The sequence below is a fragment of the Leptodactylus fuscus genome, chromosome 2 (genome assembly GCF_031893055.1).
Source record: "Leptodactylus fuscus isolate aLepFus1 chromosome 2, aLepFus1.hap2, whole genome shotgun sequence".
Taxonomy (NCBI): Eukaryota; Metazoa; Chordata; class Amphibia; order Anura; family Leptodactylidae; genus Leptodactylus; species Leptodactylus fuscus.
The window spans coordinates 36930818-36952826 of record NC_134266.1 but is presented as its reverse complement, the minus strand read 5'-3'; the positions used below and the strand labels follow the sequence as shown (position 1 = coordinate 36952826).

Genomic DNA, 22009 nt, shown 5'->3' with positions numbered 1-22009 from the left:
AGCACATATTACACAAAGCATGGACACAGGAATAGGAACTATATATAAGTACCATTAGCAAGTCTTTAGCCACAATAATGTATAGATAATAGAGATCTGGATACACAATGGAGCGCCTGCTGCCATAAAGGTAAATTCTGAGAATAGTCAGCCCAGAATGTTGGACATAAGAATGACACAGTATAGTACATATGGACTTTGTGATATTGTGAGTAACCTGTCTTATCCTCCCACGTTTTCACTACTGTTCATATTAGGAGCCTTAATGCAGAACTTGGCTATAGTTCCAAAGTTGTTTGGATCCTTTCCATACGATATGTCATATATTGCAGTAACATATGGCTAACATTGTAATAAAATAGAACTCGTGTAACTAGCAGAGACTTCACTTACAGGAGTAATGGAGCCAAAGAGATTCATTGTGACCCGCACCTGCCCTCTCCAGTCTATTTCCACTCTTCTTTTTGCATGTTAATAATAATTAATAATAATAAATTTTATTTCTATAGCGCCAACATATTCCGCAGCGCTGTACAATTTGTAGGGTTCAAATACAGACAGAAAGATACATTACAAAGAAAGTCATTTCACACACTGGGACTGAGGGCCCTGCTCACAAGAGCTTACAATCTATGAGGTAGAGGGGGTGACACGAGGTAGCAGGGGCGCATTGCTTATACAGAGGTCAGACACTTTTGTAATAGAGGTTACTGGTCATTACACAAACATAAAACTTTATGAGCCGTCACTAGTAGTGTCCTGTAACATGTGGATGGAGCTTGGACCTATAAAGTTAGCCTGAAATGGCATCATATCATGTGGGGTAATGTGGGAGCGGGGACAGAGGACGGTTACATTTTGGGGATTCTAATTATAGTACGGAAGGGTTTACATTAGGAATTGTGATAGGCCTGTCTGAAAAGATGCGTCTTTAGTTTGCATTTGAAACTGTAGAAATTGGGAGTTAATCTGATTGTCTGGGGTAGAGCATTCCAGAGAAGTGGTGCAGCTCGGGAGAAGTCTTGTATACGAGCGTGGGAGGTTCTGATAATAGAGGATGTAAGTGTTAGGTCATTGAGTGAACGGAGAACACGGGTTGGGCGGTAGACAGAGATGAGGGAGGAAATGTAGGGAGGTCCAGTATTATGGAGAGCCTTGTGGATGAGGGTGATAACTTTATATTTTATTCTATAATGAATAGGCAGTCAATGTAACGACTGGCACAGACCAGAGGCATCGCTGTAGCGTCTAGCCTGATAGATGAGCCTGGCCGCTGCATTCAGAATAGATTGTATGCGGGGGCATCTCATCTGCAGCATGCATCTTAACCAAATTGCATCTTAACCGAAGTGCAGATTAACCAAAGTGCACTTATACATGGCATGATTATGACCTTCATCCTTCTCGCTTCATACAGGTATATAATCTGCTATTGAACCCACCTCTGCTTGCTGTCTGAATTATCCCTTCGATCATCTGCTGTAATATTCAATGGTATATAATCTGCTATTGAACCCACCTCTGCTTGCTGTCTGAATTCTCCCTTCGATCATCTGCTGTAATATTCAATGGTATATAATCTGATATTGAACCCACCTCTGCTTGCTGTCTGAATTCTCCCTTCGATCATCTGCTGTAATATTCAATGGTATATAATCCTGTATTTCACCTCTGCCTGATTACTGAACTATATCCTAGCATTTCATCCAGGCTGTATATTTTTTGCACTTCCATGTCTTCTTATCTGCACTAGTGTCAGTCTTTTGATCTTCACTGATTTTATTGGTGTTTCTGGCCAAGTGTTTACTTGGATCCACACTGCCAGTCTCCTCATGTGTCACAGTTTGTAGATTAATTAGTTAACGACTTAAATTAGTGCTAGTCTGAAGCTGTGCTTTCCTATATAAGTAGATATAGCTTATGGGGTGCATCTCATATGCGGGGGCATCTCATCTGCAGCATGCATCTTAACCAAAGTGCATCTTAACCAAAGTGCAGATTAACCAAAGTGCACTTATACATGGCACTTAAACAGGGCACGAAACAGGCTAACCATGGCAGAACACCAGGTAAATTTCAACCTAAAACAACAAGTTTTACCACATGGTATCCTATAGCTACACTGTCTCTTACTATTTTAGCCATTGTCTTCCTGCAGATCTCTCCTCCACCTCTACCACCAGTATACACCATCCATATCAGTCCCTCTTTTCTTCCTTCTCCCATGTACAGCTCACACACTTTTCACACTCTGTAATCATTCCTTTATTTCTTTTAGCAGTGACACCAAACAGAAGCACCCACATAAATCCCTGAACCACCTTCTGTCTCTGTCCATGTTACTCCTCCTGGCTGCTGGGGACATCTCTCCTAACCCCGGCCCTCCTTCCTTCACTAACTCTTCTCCCTGCACACATAGAAGGCCTACAAACCTCATCAATATTTACCGTGTTCCTTCCCCTCATCTCTCCCCTGTCTCTTTTAACTGCTCTCTCTGGAACGCCCGCTCAGTGTGTAACAAACTAGAATACATTAATGACTTATTCCTTAGTAAATCCCTCGGCCTGCTCGCCCTTACTGAGACTTGGATCCAGCAGGCAGATACGGCCTCCCCTGCTGCTCTGTGTCATGGTGGCCTACAATTCTCACATACCTCTAGGCCTGATAATAGACAGGGTGGTGGGGTAGGCTTACTCCTGTCACCACAGTGCATTTTTCAGTCCATTCCCCCGGTCCCCTCACTCACGTTCTCCTCATTTGAAGTCCATGCTATCAGACTTTTCCGCCCACTCTCCTTACGTGTAGCCGTGATTTACCGTCCACCTGGCTCACCCTACCAATTTTTGGACCACTTTGCTTCTTGGCTTCCCCACTTTTTATCCAGTGACATTCCTACCCTCATCATGGGTGACTTTAACATCCCTATTGCCCCCCCTCACTCCCCGGCTGCCTCACAGTTTCTCTCATTAACCACTTCTCTTGGTCTCTCACAATGTTCTTCTTCCGCCACACATATAGACGGTAACACGATTGATCTAGTCTTCCATCGACTCCTCACAGTCTCTAAATTTTCTAACTCTTCTCTGCCGCTTTCTGACCACAATCTTCTATCTCTCACCATCAGTGCTCTCTCCCCTTCACAAGACGCCCCTACCCATCACACATATAGGAACTTGCGTGCTATTGACACCCAGCACCTCTCAGATACTCTACAGTCCCCCATCTCTTCAATCTCCTGTCCCAATCTGGCCACCAGTCACTATAATGAAACCCTCAAAAATGCATTGGATGAGGTTGCTCCCCCCTCCACTCGTAAAGTCCCACATAGGAGGCAGCAGCCCTGGCACACGCCACAGACACGATTTCTTCAGCGCTGCTCTAGGTGTGCCGAACGTCTCTGGAGAAAATCACGCTCACCTGCAGATTTCCTCCACTTCAAGTTTATGCTTAAAACATATAGCTCTGCCCTTCACCTCGCCAAACAAGACTATTTCACCGCCCTCATCTCTTCTCTCTCCAGCAACCCTAAAAGGCTTTTTGAAACCTTTCACTCCTTACTCACACCCAAGGTGCAGACGCCATTCACAGACCTTAGTGCTGATGACCTGGCCATGTATTTCCATGATAAAATTGATAAGATCCGTCAGGAAATTACTGCCCAAGCCCCAGGTGGCATTGACTCCCACACCTACGATAGTACTGTTCCCCTCACCAGCCGCACTTCAGACTGTCCATTCTCATCTTTTGAACCTGTCACAGAAGAGGAAGTCTCCCAGCTACTTTCTTCATCTCGCCCCACAACCTGCAGTAGTGACCCCTTCCCCTCACACCTTCTCCAATCTCTGTCCCCTGCTGTCACTATTTACCTTACTAAAATATTTAACCTCTCTCTCTCTTCTGGAATCTTCCCATCCTCCTTCAAGCATGCTGTTATAACCCCGCTACTGAAAAAACCCTCCCTGGACCCATCCTGTGCTGCTAACTATCGACCTGTCTCTAACCTCCCCTTCATCTCTAAACTTTTGGAACGCCTGGTTTATTCTCGGTTAATCCGTTATCTCTCTGCTAACTCTCTGCTTGACCCCTTACAATCTGGTTTCCGCGCTCTGCACTCTACTGAAACAGCTCTCACAAAAGTCTCTAATGATCTACTAAAGGCTAAATCCAATGGTGACTTCTCTCTTCTTATTCTTCTGGACCTCTCTGCAGCTTTTGACACTGTTGACCATCAACTTCTCCTCACTATGCTCCGCTCAGTCGGCCTCAATGACACTGCGCTCTCCTGGTTCTCCTCTTATCTCTCAGACCGCACTTTCAGTGTATCATTCGCGGGCTCTGTTTCCTCCCCTCTTTCCCTTGCTGTTGGGGTTCCTCAGGGCTCAGTCCTAGGCCCCCTGCTCTTTTCTCTCTACACAGCCCCCATTGGACAAACCATCGCCAGATTTGGCTTCAGGTACCATCTTTATGCTGATGACACCCAATTATACACATCTTCCCGTGACATCACCCCTGCACTCATACAGAACACCAGTGACTGTCTTTCTGCTGTCTCTAATATCATGTCCTCGCTCTATCTGAAACTAAATCTCTCTAAGACTGAACTACTACTGTTTCCACCATCTAACAGATCTGTCCCTGATATATCCATTGCAGTCTCAGGCCTTACTATAACTCCTAGGCAGCAGGCCCGCTGCCTCGGGGTCATATTTGACGCAGACCTTTCCTTCACCCCTCATATTGAATCACTCGCACGTTCAAGTCACCTCCACCTCAAAAACATCTCCAGAATACGCCCTTTCCTTACCAGAGATACACTAAAGACACTTATTGTCTCTCTGATTCATTCTCGCCTTGACTACTGTAACTCCTTACTAATCGGTCTTCCCCTCACTAAACTCTCTCCTCTACAATCTATTCTGAATGCAGCGGCCAGGCTCATCTATCAGGCTAGACGCTACAGTGAGGCCTCCGGTCTGTGCCAGTCACTACATTGGCTGCCTATTCATTATAGAATAAAATATAAAGTTATTACTCTCATCCACAAGGCTCTCCATAATGCCGCACCTCCCTACATTTCTTCCCTCATCTCTGTCTACCGCCCAACCCGTGTTCTCCGCTCACTCAATGACCTAACACTTACATCCTCTATTATCAGAACCTCCCATGCTCGTATACAAGACTTCTCCCGAGCTGTACCACTTCTCTGGAATGCTCTACCCCGGACAATAAGATTAACTCCCAACTTCTACAGTTTCAAACGCAAACTAAAGACGCATCTTTTCAGACTAGCCTATCACAATTCCTAATGCACAAAATTGTCTGAACACTGTATAAGCAATGCCGCCCCTGCTACCTCTTGTGTCACACCCTCTACCTCATAGATTGTAAGCTCTTTTGAGCAGGGCCCTCAGTCCCATTGTGTGAAATGACGTTCTTTGTTATGTATGTCTGTATCTGAACCCTATAAATTGTACAGTGCCGCGGAATATGTTGGCGCTATATAAATAAAATGTATTATTATTATTATTATTGTAGAGGGGAGAGTTTAGTGAGGGGAAGACCGATTAGTAAGGAGTTACAGTAGTCAAGGCGAGAATGAATCAGAGAGACAATAAGTGTCTTTAATGCATCTCTGGTAAGGAAAGGGCGTATTCTGGATGGTTGTAGAATTTTTGGTCAGTATATCTTTAACCACTTCCATACCATATCCTTTACCCCCTTTCCAGACCAGACACATTTTAGGTTTTTTTTGTATGTACGGTTTTGATCACTGTAACATTTTTATCATATATGTTTTTTAAAATAATATTTACGTCTTTTATCGAAGAAACATAGGGCTTTATTTTAATTTTTTTTTTTATATCCGGGAAAATATAGACAAAATAGGAGGGAAATTGTGTTTATCACTTTTTCACTTTAATTTAATAACACAAAGTGTTACTAAAAAACTTTATAAAATAGTTTTTCCTCTCCATTACAGAAATTTTTATTTTGTATGGTGTTGTAACGGAGAGGAAAAACTATTTTATAAAGTTTTTCAGTAACACTTTGTGTTATTAAATAAAAAATAATAATAATAAAGTGAAAACCAGACACAATTTCCCTCCTATTTTGTTCATGTTTTCCCGGATATAAAAAAAATTAAAACACATTAGAAAATAAAAACAACATAAAAATAAAGCCCTATGTGTCCCCGAAAAAAGATGCAGAAATTAGTTGAATGAGACATACAAGAAAAATGTTACAGCCCTCAAAACCGCACATACAAAAAAAAACAAAAATGTGTCTGGTCCTGGACCACAAATTGGCCCGGTACTGAAGTGGTTAATAACAGCGTTTTATTGGTGTATTATTTAATTTTTTTAATTATTTTTTAAAAACTTTTCTATACATTTTTTTAAAATTTTATTTTCAGATTGTGTCCCCATAAGATCATAAGAGACCTTTGGGGACATCTGATCACTTTTTTTTTTTGTATTGGAGACTGATTTCCCCTGCAACTGGGGCTTGTACATTTAGCCCCATTTGCAGGAGGAATACACCCTCCTGCATGCTGTATACACAGTATATAGAACTGATCTGGGTCCTGTAGGACCCAGCAGCTATTAGAAGACGCTGAGCCTGGCGGATCATGTGATCGCCGGGTTGGAGGGCGGCCACATCACGGTGGTGCCCATAGCTGTGTATACAGCGCTCATTGAGCGCTGTATAAACAGCGATCGAGATGGCAGGGAAGGGAATAAACCTTCCCTACCTTCTCTCTGGGAGCTCCGGCTGAAGTTTAAGCCGGCTCCCAGCTTCAGCAGCTGCACGATGTCATGCAACTGCTGTGTTCTGACAGGACGTACCAGTACGTCCTGTCAGAACAAGGCAACCACCTTCCGGACGTTTATAGTCTATGGGCGCTCCGGAAGTGGTTAAGGTCATAGGAGCTTATAGGACTGAGCTCCAATTTTTTTAATGTGTTTTCACTACAATTATGTATTTAACCCCTTAGCGACCCATGACGTAACAGTACGTCATGGGTCGCATGGGGATGTATGGAGCGAGCTCACACGCTGAGCTCGCTCCATACAGGGCAGATGCCGGCTGTATCATACAGCCAGGACCTGCCACTAACAGCAGCGGTTGGTGCCCGAGCCGATCGCTGCTGTTAACCCTTTACACACTGCGGTCAAACGTGACCGCAGTGTGTAAACGGCGCCGGCGGCACGGGTGCCGCCATGTTTCGCCGATCGCCGCCCTCCTGAACGTCACATGAGGGCGGTGATCGGTTGCTATGACAGCCGGAAGCCTATTGAAGGCTTCCAGGCTTGTCTCTGCACTAGATCTATTAGATGATGCCAGAGGCCAGAGGCATCGTCTAATAGAAGTGCTGCAATTTTCCTATTCACTGCAATACTGTAGTATTGCAGTGAATAGTATGAGCGATCAGACCCCCTAGGTTTCAAGGTACCTAAGGGGTCTGATCATAAATGTATAACAAGAAAAAAAAAAAGTTTTTAAAAGTATTGAAAAAATTAAAAAAATATAAAAGTTCAAATCACCCCCCTTTCCCTAGATCAGCTATAAAAGTAATTAAAGAACATTATTAGGTATCCCCGCGCTCCAAAATGCCCGAACTATTAGAATATTAAAACATTTATCCCGTACTGCGAACAACGTAGCGGCAAAAAAAATAAAAATAGCCAAATAGCGTTTTTTTCAACACTTTGCCTCCTATAAAAAATTGAATAAAAAGTGATCAAACCATCAGATCTTTCCCCAAATGGTATCAATAGAAACGTCATCTTGTCCCGCATAAAAAGACACCACAACCAGATCCATACATGGAAATATGAAAAAGTTACAGGTGTTAGAACATGATGACACAAATTTTTTTTTCTATTTTGCAAAGTTTATCATTTTTTTTAAAAGTATCAAAACATTTCAAATACTATATAAATTTGGTGACACTGACACGTAGAACACAGGCAGTGGCGTAACTAGGAATGGCGGGGCCCCGTGGCGAACCTTTGACATGGGCCCCCCCCGGCTGACATTGAAAACCCTGACCAACGCCGAAAACCCCGCACGACCCCACCCCCCGCATTCCTACGCACACTATTACGCTCCATAGTGGCCCCTGCACACATTATTATACCCCATAGTGGCCCCTGCACACATTATTATACCCCATAGTGGCCCCTGCACACAGTATTATGTCCCAGAGTGGCTCCTGCACACAGTATTATGCCCCATAGTGGCCCCTGCACACAGTATTATACCCCATAGTGGCCCCTGCACACAGTATTATACCCCATAGTGGCCCCTGCACACAGTATTATACCCCATAGTGGCCCCTGCACACATTATTATACCCCATAGTGGCCCCTGCACACAGTATTATACCCCATAGTGGCGCCTGCACACACTATTATGCCCCATAGTGGCCCCTGAACACATTATTATACCCCATAGTGGCCCCTGCATACATTATTATATCCCATAGTGGCCCCTGCACACATTATTATACCCCATAGTGGCCCCTGCACACAGTATTATACCCCATAGTGGCCCCTGCACACACTATTATGCACCATAGTGGCCCCTGCACACAGTATTATCCCCCATAGTGGCCCTGCACACAGTATTATGCCCCATTGTGACCCCTACACACAGTATTATCCCCCATTGTGGCCCCTTCACCCACTATTATGCCCCGTTGTGGACACCCATTAACAATTATTATACTCTGGGGTCTTTTCAGACCCCAGAGTATAATAATCGGAGACCCAGGGGAAGAACAACATTAAAAAAAACCCAAAACACTGTAACTTACCTGTCTCCCGACTCCCCGCTGGCGGCCATCTTCAATGACATCAGGGACGTCATGTGACCGGGAGCCTGCGTCGCGACGCATAAGGATGCAGGCCCCGATCATGTGATGTCTGAGACGTCACACAAGTAGGCCGAAGCCTGCGCGGAGCCTGGAGAGGTAAGTAACACAGTTTTTTATGTTCAGTTACCTCTCCTGCACTTCCGATCATTATACTCGGGGGTCCGAAAAGACCCCCGAGTATAATAGTGCCTGTGGGGCCCGCAGGGTCACTTACCAATCCTGGCCCCTGCCAGGATTGGTAAGTATATAGGGCCCGTTAGCGGCTGGAGTAACACCAGCCGGTAACGGCCTATTAAAAAAAAAAAAAAACGCAGCGGTAGCGGCTGCCACCGGGCCCCTAATGTCCCGGGCCCTGTGGCAGCTGCTACTGCTGCTACCACGGTAGTTACGCCACTGAACACAGGTAACATGTCATTTGTACCAACAGTGAACGCTGTAAAAATTAAACTCATAAGAAAATGGCGCAAATGCATTTTTTCTCCAATTGCACCTCATTCTGAATTTTTTTCCAGCTTCCCAGTACATTGCACAGCATATTGAATGGTGCCATTACAAAGTACAATTTGTCCCGCAAACAATAAGCCATCATGTGACTCTGTGAACTGAAAAATGAAAAAGTTATGGCTCTTGAAATGTGAGGAGGGAAAAACGAAAATGCAAAACCAAAAAATGGCCTGGTCCTTAAGGGGTTAAAGGTGTATTGCCACCTCAAGGATCCTATCTATATTGGTAACTTATGTAAATTGAAGACTTTTCCTAAATGTATTGCTTTGAAAATGCTGCTTTGTTTGCCTGCTATGTGAAATTATTCCTCCTATTGTTTACACAGTGTTTTCATAACACTGGACCTGTGTGATAGGACAAGTGACATCACTCACTGCTCTTCCGGCAGGAGAAACAGTTCAGCTAATTGCAGTCTCCTGATAATGTCTGTTATCTCTCTATGTAAACACACAGATAACACTGAGTCAGTTCTTTACAAGCATCTGCATATTATCTGATCTGCATTTATATTAGATTTTTAAGATAAGATAAGATAAGATAATCCTTTAATAGTCCCACCTTGGGGAAATTTCAGCGTGTTACAGCAGCATAGTAATACAGATACAGGATAATACAGAGTAATATGTTACAGACGTAGACACAGATAAGCTGAGAAGAGAAGATATACTAGGAGTCCATGGCAGCTAAGGAAAAACAGAAGAGAAAGAGGAAGACCTCATGGTCATCCTCATAATCATTAGTTCTCTGTGCGGAGAGCTCTTCGTTTGGTCTGATGTAGATTATACAGCCTGGTCGCGGTTGGAAGGAAGGACCTGCGATAGCGCTCCTTCTCACACTTGGGGTGAAGCAGACGGTCGCTTACAGTGCTGCCAAGTCCCATCAGGGTCCCATACATGGGGTGGGATTTGTTCCCCCGCATGGAGGTCACCACACACAGTATCCTTCTGTCACCCACCACTTGTACTGGGTCCAAGGGGCTCCCCAGGACAGAGCTGGCCCTCCTGATCAGCCTGTCAAGTCTATTTCTGTCCCTGGTTGATATACTGCTTCCCCAGCAGGCCACACCGAAAAAGATGGCTGAGGCAACCACAGAGTTGAAGAAGGCCCTAAGAAGTGTCCCCTGGACTCCGAAGGCCCTCAGCCTCCTGAGCAGGTAGAGTCTGCTGTGGCCCTTTCTGTGCAGCGCCTCCAGGTGATCAGCCCAGTCTAGTTTATTATTGAGGAGCACGCCCAGGTACTTATAGGTCCTGACTATCTCAATACATGTTCCTTGGATCTCCACCGGGGTCGGAGCACCTCTCCGTTTACTAAAGTCCACCACCATCTCCTTGGTCTTCCCAGCATTAACCACAAGCGGGTAATTCCCTTCTTCACGCCACAAGCCAACACCCTAGACACACAGTCAAATCTCTACCAGTTGGAGAATTGACCAGGATTAAGAGGTCGTGCACAGACTCTGAAGTGTATCATAAATGTGCCAGGGAAGCCAGGAGTAGGTTTGTAGAACGTGGTTATCCACGTTGGACACTGGATAGGGCTGAAGCTATAGTGTCCAAAAAAGATAGGGGCCAGCTGCTAGTACAGTCAGGCAAAGAGAATAAAATTAAAGACAAAAGATCTAATATTTATTTCTCTACAAGATATAACAACAATTTTAAAGAGATAACCAATATAATCTCAAGAAATCTACCTATCTTGAACCAAGATCCCATTCTAAATCCATTATTGAAGCAGGGATGCAATTTCATTGCCAAGAGAGGCAAAAGCCTTGGCAATGTTCTGTCTCCGAGTTTTTTTGCTACTAAACCATCTACAGATGATTACACCTGGTTACATCTCAAAGGTTTTTTTAAATGCGGATTGAATCGCTGTGGGGTTTGCAAGTATGCCAATAAAAGTAGAGTGTTCCATAATTCTGATAGAACTAGGTCATTTCCAATTAAAACATTTTTGAATTGTTGCACCAACTATGTGGTTTATATAATCACATGTACTGGGTGTGACAAGGATTACATTGGTAGCACCACCAGACCAGTCAAGATCCGAATAGCGGAACACATTTACAGTATTAATAACACGACCACTACAAAATCCACTGGCATATCCCAGCATTTCATTCAAGAACATAATGGTGACCTGTCCTTTCTTTCGTTCAGGGCGATAGAGCATATCTCTAGACCCAGGCGAGGAGGCGACAGAGAACATTTGCTCAGATTGGCTGAGGCAAAATGGATTTTGAATCTGGGTACCAGACAGCCGGCAGGTTTCAACAAACGCAATGATTTGGCATATATTTATTAAATACAATCTGGTTTTTATAATTTTTACTTAGGCGAGTTGGGTTTTGTTTCTTCGGTATCCCTCCACTCATCTATTTTCAGCGCTGTTGTCCTTCTTGCTGCGATGGGTGTGAGATTGCGCATGCGCTTGCGCTTGTGCATGAGTGTCCATGTCCAGGGGATGATGTGGCCGTACATATTTGACAAGCGCATGCGCAGTCAAGTTTATTAATATACGCATGCGCAACTAGAACCTTCATCGACCTATCGACCATTTTTATTCCTGGCATGGTAGGGGGTTGGATATAGGTCCCCGTCGGTACCCACTTTGTACTATGGCGCACGCGCTTAGTGCATACAAAAGATGGAGATTATGCAAAGGTATCTGTACTAGTTAGATAGGGTTGGTTATGCATTACATATTATAGTTTTGGTCATTCTTTAGCATTATATGGGTTTTAATATAGATCCATATAGATTAGTTTGTGCATGTAGCCATCAGGTATTTCGGTTTCATGGGTGGGATCTTACATCGCACGGATCCACCCCGGACCGTTTGCTTGTTAGCTTATAAATTATGCTTATCATGCACAAGTGAAGAATAATTCTTATTATCATTACTGGCCTTGTCTACTAATACTTACGGTCTTGACATGTAGTTTAGACTGTTGATTCTTCCTTTTTCTACAAATTTTTGAATTATGTGGTCAATGCGTTTTCCAACATGCGGTTTCTTGGAGAATACATTATTTTTTATTTTGTTTGATTATTTTTTGTAAACAACTGCAGTTTTCATGTCTCCCTTTCCTCTATATATCTTTTAACCTGATTAGTTGTTTTATGTGTCTGCTCACTTAATTAGCGCTTATTTGTTACAGTTGTGGTTTTGGGATATAAAGGGGGTTGGGTGTCAAATACGATCAGGCTATGACTAAGGCACGCATGTGTTGAAACGCGTCAGCCAAACGTCACTTCTCTGTGGTGCGTTCGGGGGTAGGGAGTGATGTTCACTGATTGTATGGATAAATAATTTTTTTAAAGTTTCTAAATAAAGTATTTGGATTTTATGCACGTGGATGCCGGATTTCTTCAATTCTTCACCACGAGACACTCCGAGCCGACGGGGATTTCTTTCATCCAGGCACCCGATCATTCCTCCGTTAACCGTGAGTGTGGTCTCATTATAAGGATGCATTTGTCTGTGCAAACTATATTATGATACACTATCATACCGAAAGGGATCGTGTTTATGTATTTCAAGCACCAAATCATCTGAGTTTCCACAAACATATGTTGTCAGCTGTTTGCATTGTTGACATCTATCCACTATCAAGATTAGTTTCTGTATGGGCTGTGATATTCCTTTTCCCCCTTTCCACAGCATTAATCCTGAGCTGGTTCTGCTGGCACCATTCAACAAAATCCCGGTTTAAGTCTCTGTATTCCCTATCATCGCCATCAGTGATAAGGCCGACTATAGCAGAGTCATCGGAGTACTTCTGTAAGTAACAGCTGGATGAGTTGTGCCTGAAGTCAGCAGTGTACAGTGTGAAGAGGAATGGGGCAAGAACTGTACCTTGAGGTGCCCCCGTACTACAGATCACAGTGTCAGACACACAGTCCTGGGCTCTCACATACTGAGGGCGGTTTGTCAGGTAGTCTAGGATCCAGTTGGACAGGTGATGGTCCACACCACCAAGGTTCAGCTTCTCCCTCAGTAGCCCTGGCTGAATGGTGTTGAACGCACTGGAGAAATCAAAGAACATTATTCTCACAGTGTTCCCGGGTTTCTCCAGGTGAGAGAGAGAGCTCTGTGAAGAAGGTGGATGATGGCGTCATCTACCCCAATGCCTGGCCGGTAGGCAAACTGGAGGGGGTCCAGAGCGGAGCTCACTAGGGGGCGTAGGTGTGTCAGGACCAGTCTCTCTAGGACCTTCATTAGGTGTGATGTCAGTGCTACAGGTCGGTAGTCATTGTAGCCCATCGGGTTGGGTTTCTTTGGGACTGGTACCACGCAAGATGTTTTCCACAGTTGAGGTACCACCCCCAGCTTCAGGCTCATATTGTACATTTTAGTAATCATAAGTATCCTGTACTATATCTTATTAAAAAAATCTGTTTCCTTCACTTATTAGACATTCCTTCCTCTCCTTATCTTCAGTCAGGCTATTTCTTTACATAGAAATTGTCTATATATTCACCTCACATACAGAAGTCTATGGAGAGGGAGGCCACTGTCAGCTAGTTAACTGATTTATTGTCTTATGTTGCGTAGAGTCAGAAAAGCTCCAATAGCAAAGAGGGGCCCATCATGGAGCCAAATTCTGAAATGGCCTGCTGTTTGCTTCTACTTTGAACCCCTTTCCATTACTTTTTGCTCAATTTATAGATGTAAGATTGCATAAAGCCCTTTGGGCCAAAGTCTGTGCTTGAATAATCCTTCCTACTGATATTACAAATGTGAAAGTTTGTATGTTTGTTACTCGATCAAACAAAAATGGCTGAATGGATTTAGATGAAATTTAGTACATAGATAGTTTGTAACCTGGATTAACACATAGGCTACTTTTTATCCCGCTAAATGACATGGCTTCACGACTGTTATGAATTTATGTTCATATACTATATTACACCGTTCTTGGTAGCAGGCTGATAAAGCCAGGTCTATTATTTCTCAATGTAAACACATAGATAACACAGAGTCCATTGTGTACAAGCATTTGCATATTATATGATCTGCTCCAGTGCTAAAACACTGATATGGGAAATCCCCTTTAATCCAAATTGGCAGTTTGCTACTTTTAAACATGCCGGGAAAAAGAAAATCTACTTTATTGCAAAATTCTAAAACAACGAGAGCTATGAAGGTAGCCAGAAGTCACAGAATTCTCCTCAAGCGGAACTGAGAAGGATTGAGCAAGCCAGGCGTTAAGTGAGTCTTAGAGCAGCCTAAATGCCAGAGCAGGTGGCTCATCGCTGTCAACAACACACTCATTATATGTCATCCCAGTGAGCTGCTGAGATGCCGGAACAATCAAGTGCACAGTGCGAGGAGCGAGTTCAGCAGCAGGACAGCTTGACAGCTGCTTAAACACCGGAGCAGCCGGACTCATCGATGCCAACAACATGCTCATTATAGGGCTTCCCAGCGAGCTTCTGAGATGCCGGAACAATCACAGACATGGTGCGAGTAACAAGTTCAGCAGCAGGACAGCTTGATAACTGCTGAAACGCTGAAGCAGGCGAACCATCAATGACAGCAATTTGCTGAATATAGGCAGATCATTGATTCCAACAACACGCAGACGAAGTCACGGGCAGAGGCTAGTTTATAATAAACTACTCAGGATTGCAAGTGTCTAAATCACTACCAACAAAAATATTAATAAAATGAATGACGAAAAGAAAGCAAAAACATTTACAATCCAGAACGGAGTGCGCGGAATCCTTTTTCATGTTTGGGAGTCTCAGATGATTAATGTGCTGGGAGAATATGACCTCATGTTTCATGAGACTGTATCCACTATTATGTTTTATGTGATCTTCATAGTGAATGATGGAAAGCAGAGCACATTTACTGCTGACAGCCATGTCGACACCAATGCGTTACACTCCCTTTGCTTTTCTTTCTGATGCTTTTTATAGACACTCACTGTAATATTTCATAGTAGCGGATTCCGAAGTGTGAACAGCTTGCTAAAACAGCACAGAATTTTAGGAAAGCCATTTAAAGTATAAGGGCCCGTTCACACGGCCACAGAGTGGGCAGATTATGGTGCGTAATCTACGTCATAATCCGTCTATAGAGACCACTAGCGTTCTTTTTTCCTCATAGCGGCACGTTGCCGCTAGCGGAAGAAAGAAGCGAGCTGCCCTTTCTTCAGGCAGATTCCGTGGCTCGTTGAGCTACGGTGTCCGCTTGGCGGCAGCAACCTCCGGAGTCGGCCCGTTCATTTCAGCCAACTCCAGAGGGGGAAGCTGTGACAGTCATGGCAGGCGGGTTTTGACCCGAGAGTGATGCGGCTCCCCGCTTCACTCTCGGTGTCAAAATCCGCCCCCCGTGTGAACTAGCCCTTAGTGTCATTTCATTTTGTATTAATAGATGTGCACAAAAATCTATTTGATGACTTTTAGAAACATATTTAATTCATGGATTCAACTTCCTTTGAAGGTAAAATCCACCTTGAACTCCCAACTCTATCCTATCTGCTGCTACTTGGAAAAACCCATGATCTGGAAAGTAGATGCTAAATAACGTTACGCTCTATAGGGGGCGCTTCAGCCTGTTGCTGTGTGCCTAAACCTCATAAACACATGGACTAGTGATCATTAGAATAGTGAGGTCGGATAGAAGGCAAAATCTTGAAGGGGAGGCCTGCATGACAGGGGAACCATGAGAAGACTGACTGGGGAGAGAAAATGGCTAAGTTGGCTGATACAAGGGGAGGTGAGGATGGAGGGGGAGTATTTCAAGAAAGTGTGGGAAAATTCCCACCACTTCTTAGGGTCTGTTTCCACGATGTAACACGGCATTGATTCTGACACGTAAACTCAAGTCAGAGTCAGCGCTGCAAAACAGAATCCCATTGACTTCAATGGGTTCCGTTTAGCGCGTGTAACACATTACAATCAATTGAAGGCTTTTTAACCCATTGATTTCACGCGCTAAACGGAACCCATTGAAGTCAATGGGACATGAGTTTACGTGTCAGAATCAATGCCGCGTTACTTAGTGGGAACGGACCATTGGGAGGCAGCGCAGGAGCAAGCCCCTGCCTACCCACCCTTTTTTGGGGGGATTTGGGGTCACTATTTGGGAGTTATTGTCACATTGGCGGTGGAGGTCCTTAAGCGGTGCTATCTGGAAATGCTTTTAATGGGGAGGGCCACATGGAAGGGGCTGGACGCCAAAAACCATTGAAGTGTTTGGAAAGAAGTGGGTTTTGGTTTATGGGGTTTGAAAGGTTTTTGGCCCGGTCAGGCCAAGCGACTATAGTGAGCCGTTGTGGAAAGGCTGGGGGTAAGATAGCTGGTACTCCAGGGATCCATTAGTACAAACTGGGTTTCAGGCATCAAGGACCTCCATTGTCAGGTCAGGTTGTGTACAAGGGGCTGGGATAGATACTTGTGGTGCCTATGGCATTTATGGTTAGGATTGTTGGTTTTATTTGCACTTTGGTTATTTATTTTATTTGATAAAAATGTCTGCTGTGACCAATTTAGTCCAATACAGTGTCACGTCTTTATTTCAGGTGAAGTGGGCATGAATAATGAAGAAGGACTGAATTGGCAATACCCTGGTCATGCAATATTACAGCAACCCCTATGTTCATATTGTACCTTCCCACCGGCAGATCTGAAAAGCTATACAGCATTGGCAGGCCTGGGAGACATCAGAAGACTTCTGGCTCCTTTGTCATTGTAGGAGAGAGGTGAAAGTTCACAGATTCCAGGGTCGCACCTGATGGTTTACCGCAGCATTTGAGGGGTTAATTGTTTTTGATGGACGCTCCCTCAGATCACAGACACTGCTATGTAAAACCGCAGGGCTGCAGTGACCATGGAGCTCTGGGGTAAAATGCCATACAAGGGTTTAAACCCCTCTAGTGTCACTACATATGCATGTTAAGGTCCTTAAAGTGCTTAATAGATCTCTTTGTCCATTAAGCAAATGCTTGAACTAATGGAATTAGACATTAAAGTCTAGAAACCTTGATTTATTCCTCCGAATGCCTTTATCAAGAAGCAGCTGTATCAAGATTAATGAAAATGTCCCAGCACAATAGTTTCCAGGAACAGAATTTCCCCGGCGATGATCCATGAAGCTGCACACTGGAGAAAGTATGTACAAAGCCCATTCATAACACAGTCATTGCGTCCACATTCCCATCTAATTTTTGGGCATTAGATTGATCTAAAAATAACAGGTCACTAATTGTTCCCACATTTGCTGGAAAGTCTTTCGGATGGTGCCAAATGTGCACCAAGTTCTGTGCCGGGCGATGGGAGTTTTACAATAACTGGCGCGGCTGTCACAGGTCTGAAACTACTTGCCTGTATTATAAGGGTTAAAAATATCAAACCCTCATGTACCAATGTCCCTGGGCGAAACCTTGTAAGATAAAACCTAGGGTCAGCGACTGGTCTGACGCACTCAGACCATATACAAGGAGCTGATGTTAAAGGGGTTGTCCCATCACAAGGATCCTATCTATACTGCTTGTTAATGTGGATGTAAGACTTTTCCTAAATACATTGCTTCAGCAAAACTGCTTTGTTTGTCCACTATCTTACTTTATTCAATTCTTTGTGGCCACAGCCCTGACTTAGCTGCTCATGAGTCAAGTGATGTATCTGCTGCTCTCAGGGGGGAGGGAGGAGGGGCTAAGTGCAGGCAGCGAGCCTGTGTATCTAGCTATTCCTGTGGCTGCACCACGTGACCTTCCTGCTCTCAGATAGAGGAGAGGAGCTGCTTTTATTTCTTCTGTTCTCCTAGTTATCAGGCTAGCTAATTCAATTGTGTTCATTTTTAGCAGAGACAGGCAGTCTCTGTATGTAACACAGAATGTAGTTGCTCCTGCCTGTACTTCATAGTACAATATTGTGCATATAGTATTATTTGAGGACCTTAGATGACATCACAGGCCCTTCAGCCGCCCCATAGGATCACGCTATGCGGTGGGCGGAGCTACACACTAATTTGGGTGCGGAGCTAAACGCCAGGTTGCATGTGAAACCCCGCCCACCAAATGATGCAAGAAACCAGGAAGAAGATTTTACAGCAGTGAAGACTGGTGAGTATGCGATGTGGGAATACCCCTTTAATATGGAATAAAGAATTTTTATGCTGATTTTAAATTCAGGTAGGATTCACACCGGCGTTCGATTCTCCATAGAAAATGCTTAAAAATGGCGGAGAGAAAATTCCTGAAACTGGTGGAAACCGGGGGATCCCATTATAGTCTATGTGGTCCATGGGTTAACACTGGTAACCACTGTTTAAAGGGATTCTATCATTAGAATTCCCTTTTTTAATTAAGTACACGTCAGAATAGCCTTAAGAAAGTGTATTCTTCTCTTACCTTTATTATTCTGATCCTCGCCGTTCCTGAGAAATATCTTCTTTCTTCCTTATGTGATTGAATTTTCAGAGAGCACCAGGGGCGTCCCCTATGCTGTCCAAAAACTCTCCAGCGACACCTCTGTCTTCTTCTCTGGACCACTTCGTCTCCCGCGTCACCTTCTTTACTTTTTCATCCAAAAGCGCCGACGGCCACGCGCAGGCGGCCATTTTCCGGTGAATCACAGTCGGCCAAAGAAAAATGGCCGACTGTGAGTGTCCGTTGGCGCCTTTGGATGACAGACACAACAATGACTTGGGGAGAAGAGGCGGTCCAGAGAAGAAGACAGAGGTGTCGCTGGAGAGTTTTCGGACCGTATAGCGGACACCCCCAGTGCTGTCTGAAAACCCATTTACATAAGGAAGAAAGAAGAAAATTCTCAGGAACAGCGGCGCCGATAACAATAATAAAGGTAAGAGAAGAATAGTCTTTCTTAAGGCTATTTTGACGTCTACTTAGTTAAAAAAGGGAATTCTAATGATAGAATCCCTTTAAGTGGACCTGAACAATGGAGACCAGAACGTTAGTGTGATCATCAGCCTACATCATGCCTGGTTGTTGCACTTAACCTCGATTTCGTCTGATCCAGACATCTGATCCAGCTGACATCGAAACACTGGTGACGTTTTTAGGTTCCATGACGAGTTACAATATGCGCTCCACTGCAAAGGAACATGGGAAGAATATGCAAATCTGACTTCCATGATGAAATTAGGATGCCAGTGCCTCAAGTATGTACACCAATAGAGGGCGCTGACTGAGAATGTGCAAGTCTATCTTCCATGATGTAATTAGGAAAACAGAGTCTCAGTCAAGCAAACCAATAGAGGACGCTCCCTTTAACATCATGCCGACCTTCTCAGAGGCCTTTGTTTGCAATGATGTTGAGATTATACCAGATACAGTCTTCTCAGCCAAGGGCAGCCTTTTCGATGTATTTGCATCTCATCAGCTTGGCGTAGAGAGGACTGACCTGGCAGAGGTGAGAGGCTTAGACAGGGTTAAGGGGATATCATCACTCTATAGGGAGAGACCACCATATAGGTGTGTGGAGTCTTATTAAGCCATGAGCGCTCCACTGCAAAGGAACATGTGAAGAATATGCAAATCTGACTTCCCTGATGTAATTAGGATGCCAGTGCCTCAAGTATGCACACCAATAGAGGGCGCTGATTGAGAATGTGCAAGTCTGTCGTCCATGATGTAATCGAAATGGCTGTCCTTGGCTGAGAAGACTGTATCTGGTATAATCCCAACATCATTCAAAACCAATAGGCCTCTGAGAAGGTCGGCATGATGTTAAAGGGAGCGCCCTCTATTGGTTTGCTTGACAGAGTCTCAGTCTTCCTAATTACATCATGGAAGATAGACTTGCACATTCTCAGTCAGTGCCCTCTATTGGTGTGCATACTTGAGGCACTGGCATCCTAATTACATCAAGGAAGTCAGATTTGCATATTCTTCCCGAGTTACAATATGGAGAGATAAATGGATGAGTGGTGCTAGTTGAAAATACTACTATATTTTCCTGACCTTCATGTATAACATGTCATCTTTCTAAGCTGTCAGGTGATGGATAAATAAGTCACGTGAGGGTGCTGAATCTCAGATCTATTCCTATACATCTATCATATTGCCATGTGCATGAAGCTAAATTTTTCTTTTTTTTTTAATGCAGATTGTGAGCCCCATATAGGAATCACAATGTACTTTTTTTTCTCCTATCAGTATGTCTTTTTGTAGTATGGGAGGAAATCCATGCAAACACAGGGAGAACATACAAAACTCCTTGCAGATGTTGTTCCTGGAGGGATTAGAACCCAGGACTCCAGCGCTGCAAGGCAGCAGTGTTAACCACTGAGCCACCGTGTTTCCCCTTGCATGAAGCTAAATGTAAAAGGATATTCCCATTGTGTATACAATAAAATTGTATTATATATTTTAAGTGCAGAGAAGCACAAATACATCCATGTATGAACAAAGGCAGGACAATATAGCACCAGGTGGCATCTGCATCTATGTAATACAATTATATAGTTACATATCATGAAAAATGAAGCTAATATACCTTATATACATAATCATGTAGATGTGTAATTTACCAAACTGACACTAGGTGGCGATATCGACCTACAAATTTAAACAATTTTGCAGTTTATTTCCACTTTTCCCAGAATTTCACAATTGAATTATTTCTAAGTACATTTTGTTGTAATTTTTGGTATTTTTAATTTTTTTTAATTTTTATAAAATGACAGATATTTCACATTTAACATTCTCCCTCCCATCTGGAGTTCTGTCTTTTTTGGTCATCATATTCAGTGACAATACAATATAGTAAGTATTTAGGGCTGTGACCCAAATGAATAGCAATATCAGTATTACTGGTAAACCCGGCAATATAGGATCCTACAACCCTGACTAAAGTATGTGAAACACATATAGGAAATGTGCGGGGTGGGAGACTAGCCCCAAACACAGGGATGGAACAGGAACTTGTGAGTTGTATCAGGTACATGTCACTTCTGCCACATGAGTGTAGTCTGGATGTTATAACACAGCGTGATTCCTTACACTTTACAGCTAAAAACGTAGAAAGCAAAACCTGACATGACCCCTCTAGATATCTGCTGGACTCTACATAGTGACACTGCAAAGGCCCTATAGATACAGTCCTATGAAAAAGTTTGGGCACCCCTATTAATCTTAATCATTTTTTGTTCTAAATATTTTGGTGTTTGCAACAGCCATTTCAGTTTGATATATCTAATAACTGATGGACACAGTAATATTTCAGGATTGAAATGAGGTTTATTGTACTAACAGAAAATGTGCAATATGCATTAAACCAAAATTTGACCGGTGCAAAAGTATGGGCACCCTTATCATTTTATTGATTTGAATTCCCCTAACTACTTTTTACTGACTTACTGAAGCACAAAATTGGTTTTGTAACCTCAGTGAGCTTTGAACTTCATAGCCAGATGTATCCAATCATAAGAAAAGGTATTTAAGGTGGCCAATTGCAAGTTGATCTCCTATTTGAATCTCCTCTGAAGAGTGGCATCATGGGCTACTCAAAACAACTCTCAAATGATCTGAAAACAAAGATTATTCAACATAGTTGTTCAGGGGAAGGATACAAAAAGTTGTCTCAGAGATTTAACCTGTCAGTTTCCACTGTGAGGAACATAGTAAGGAAATGGAAGACCACAGGGACAGTT

General features: G+C 43.5%; 1 protein-coding gene across 2 annotated transcripts in view; it reads right to left on the bottom strand.

Moving 5' to 3' along the window:
* The window catches only part of COL8A1 (collagen type VIII alpha 1 chain), an 88601-nt gene that overhangs the window by 8439 nt on the left and 58153 nt on the right, over nucleotides 1-22009 (bottom strand). The window lies entirely within an intron of this gene.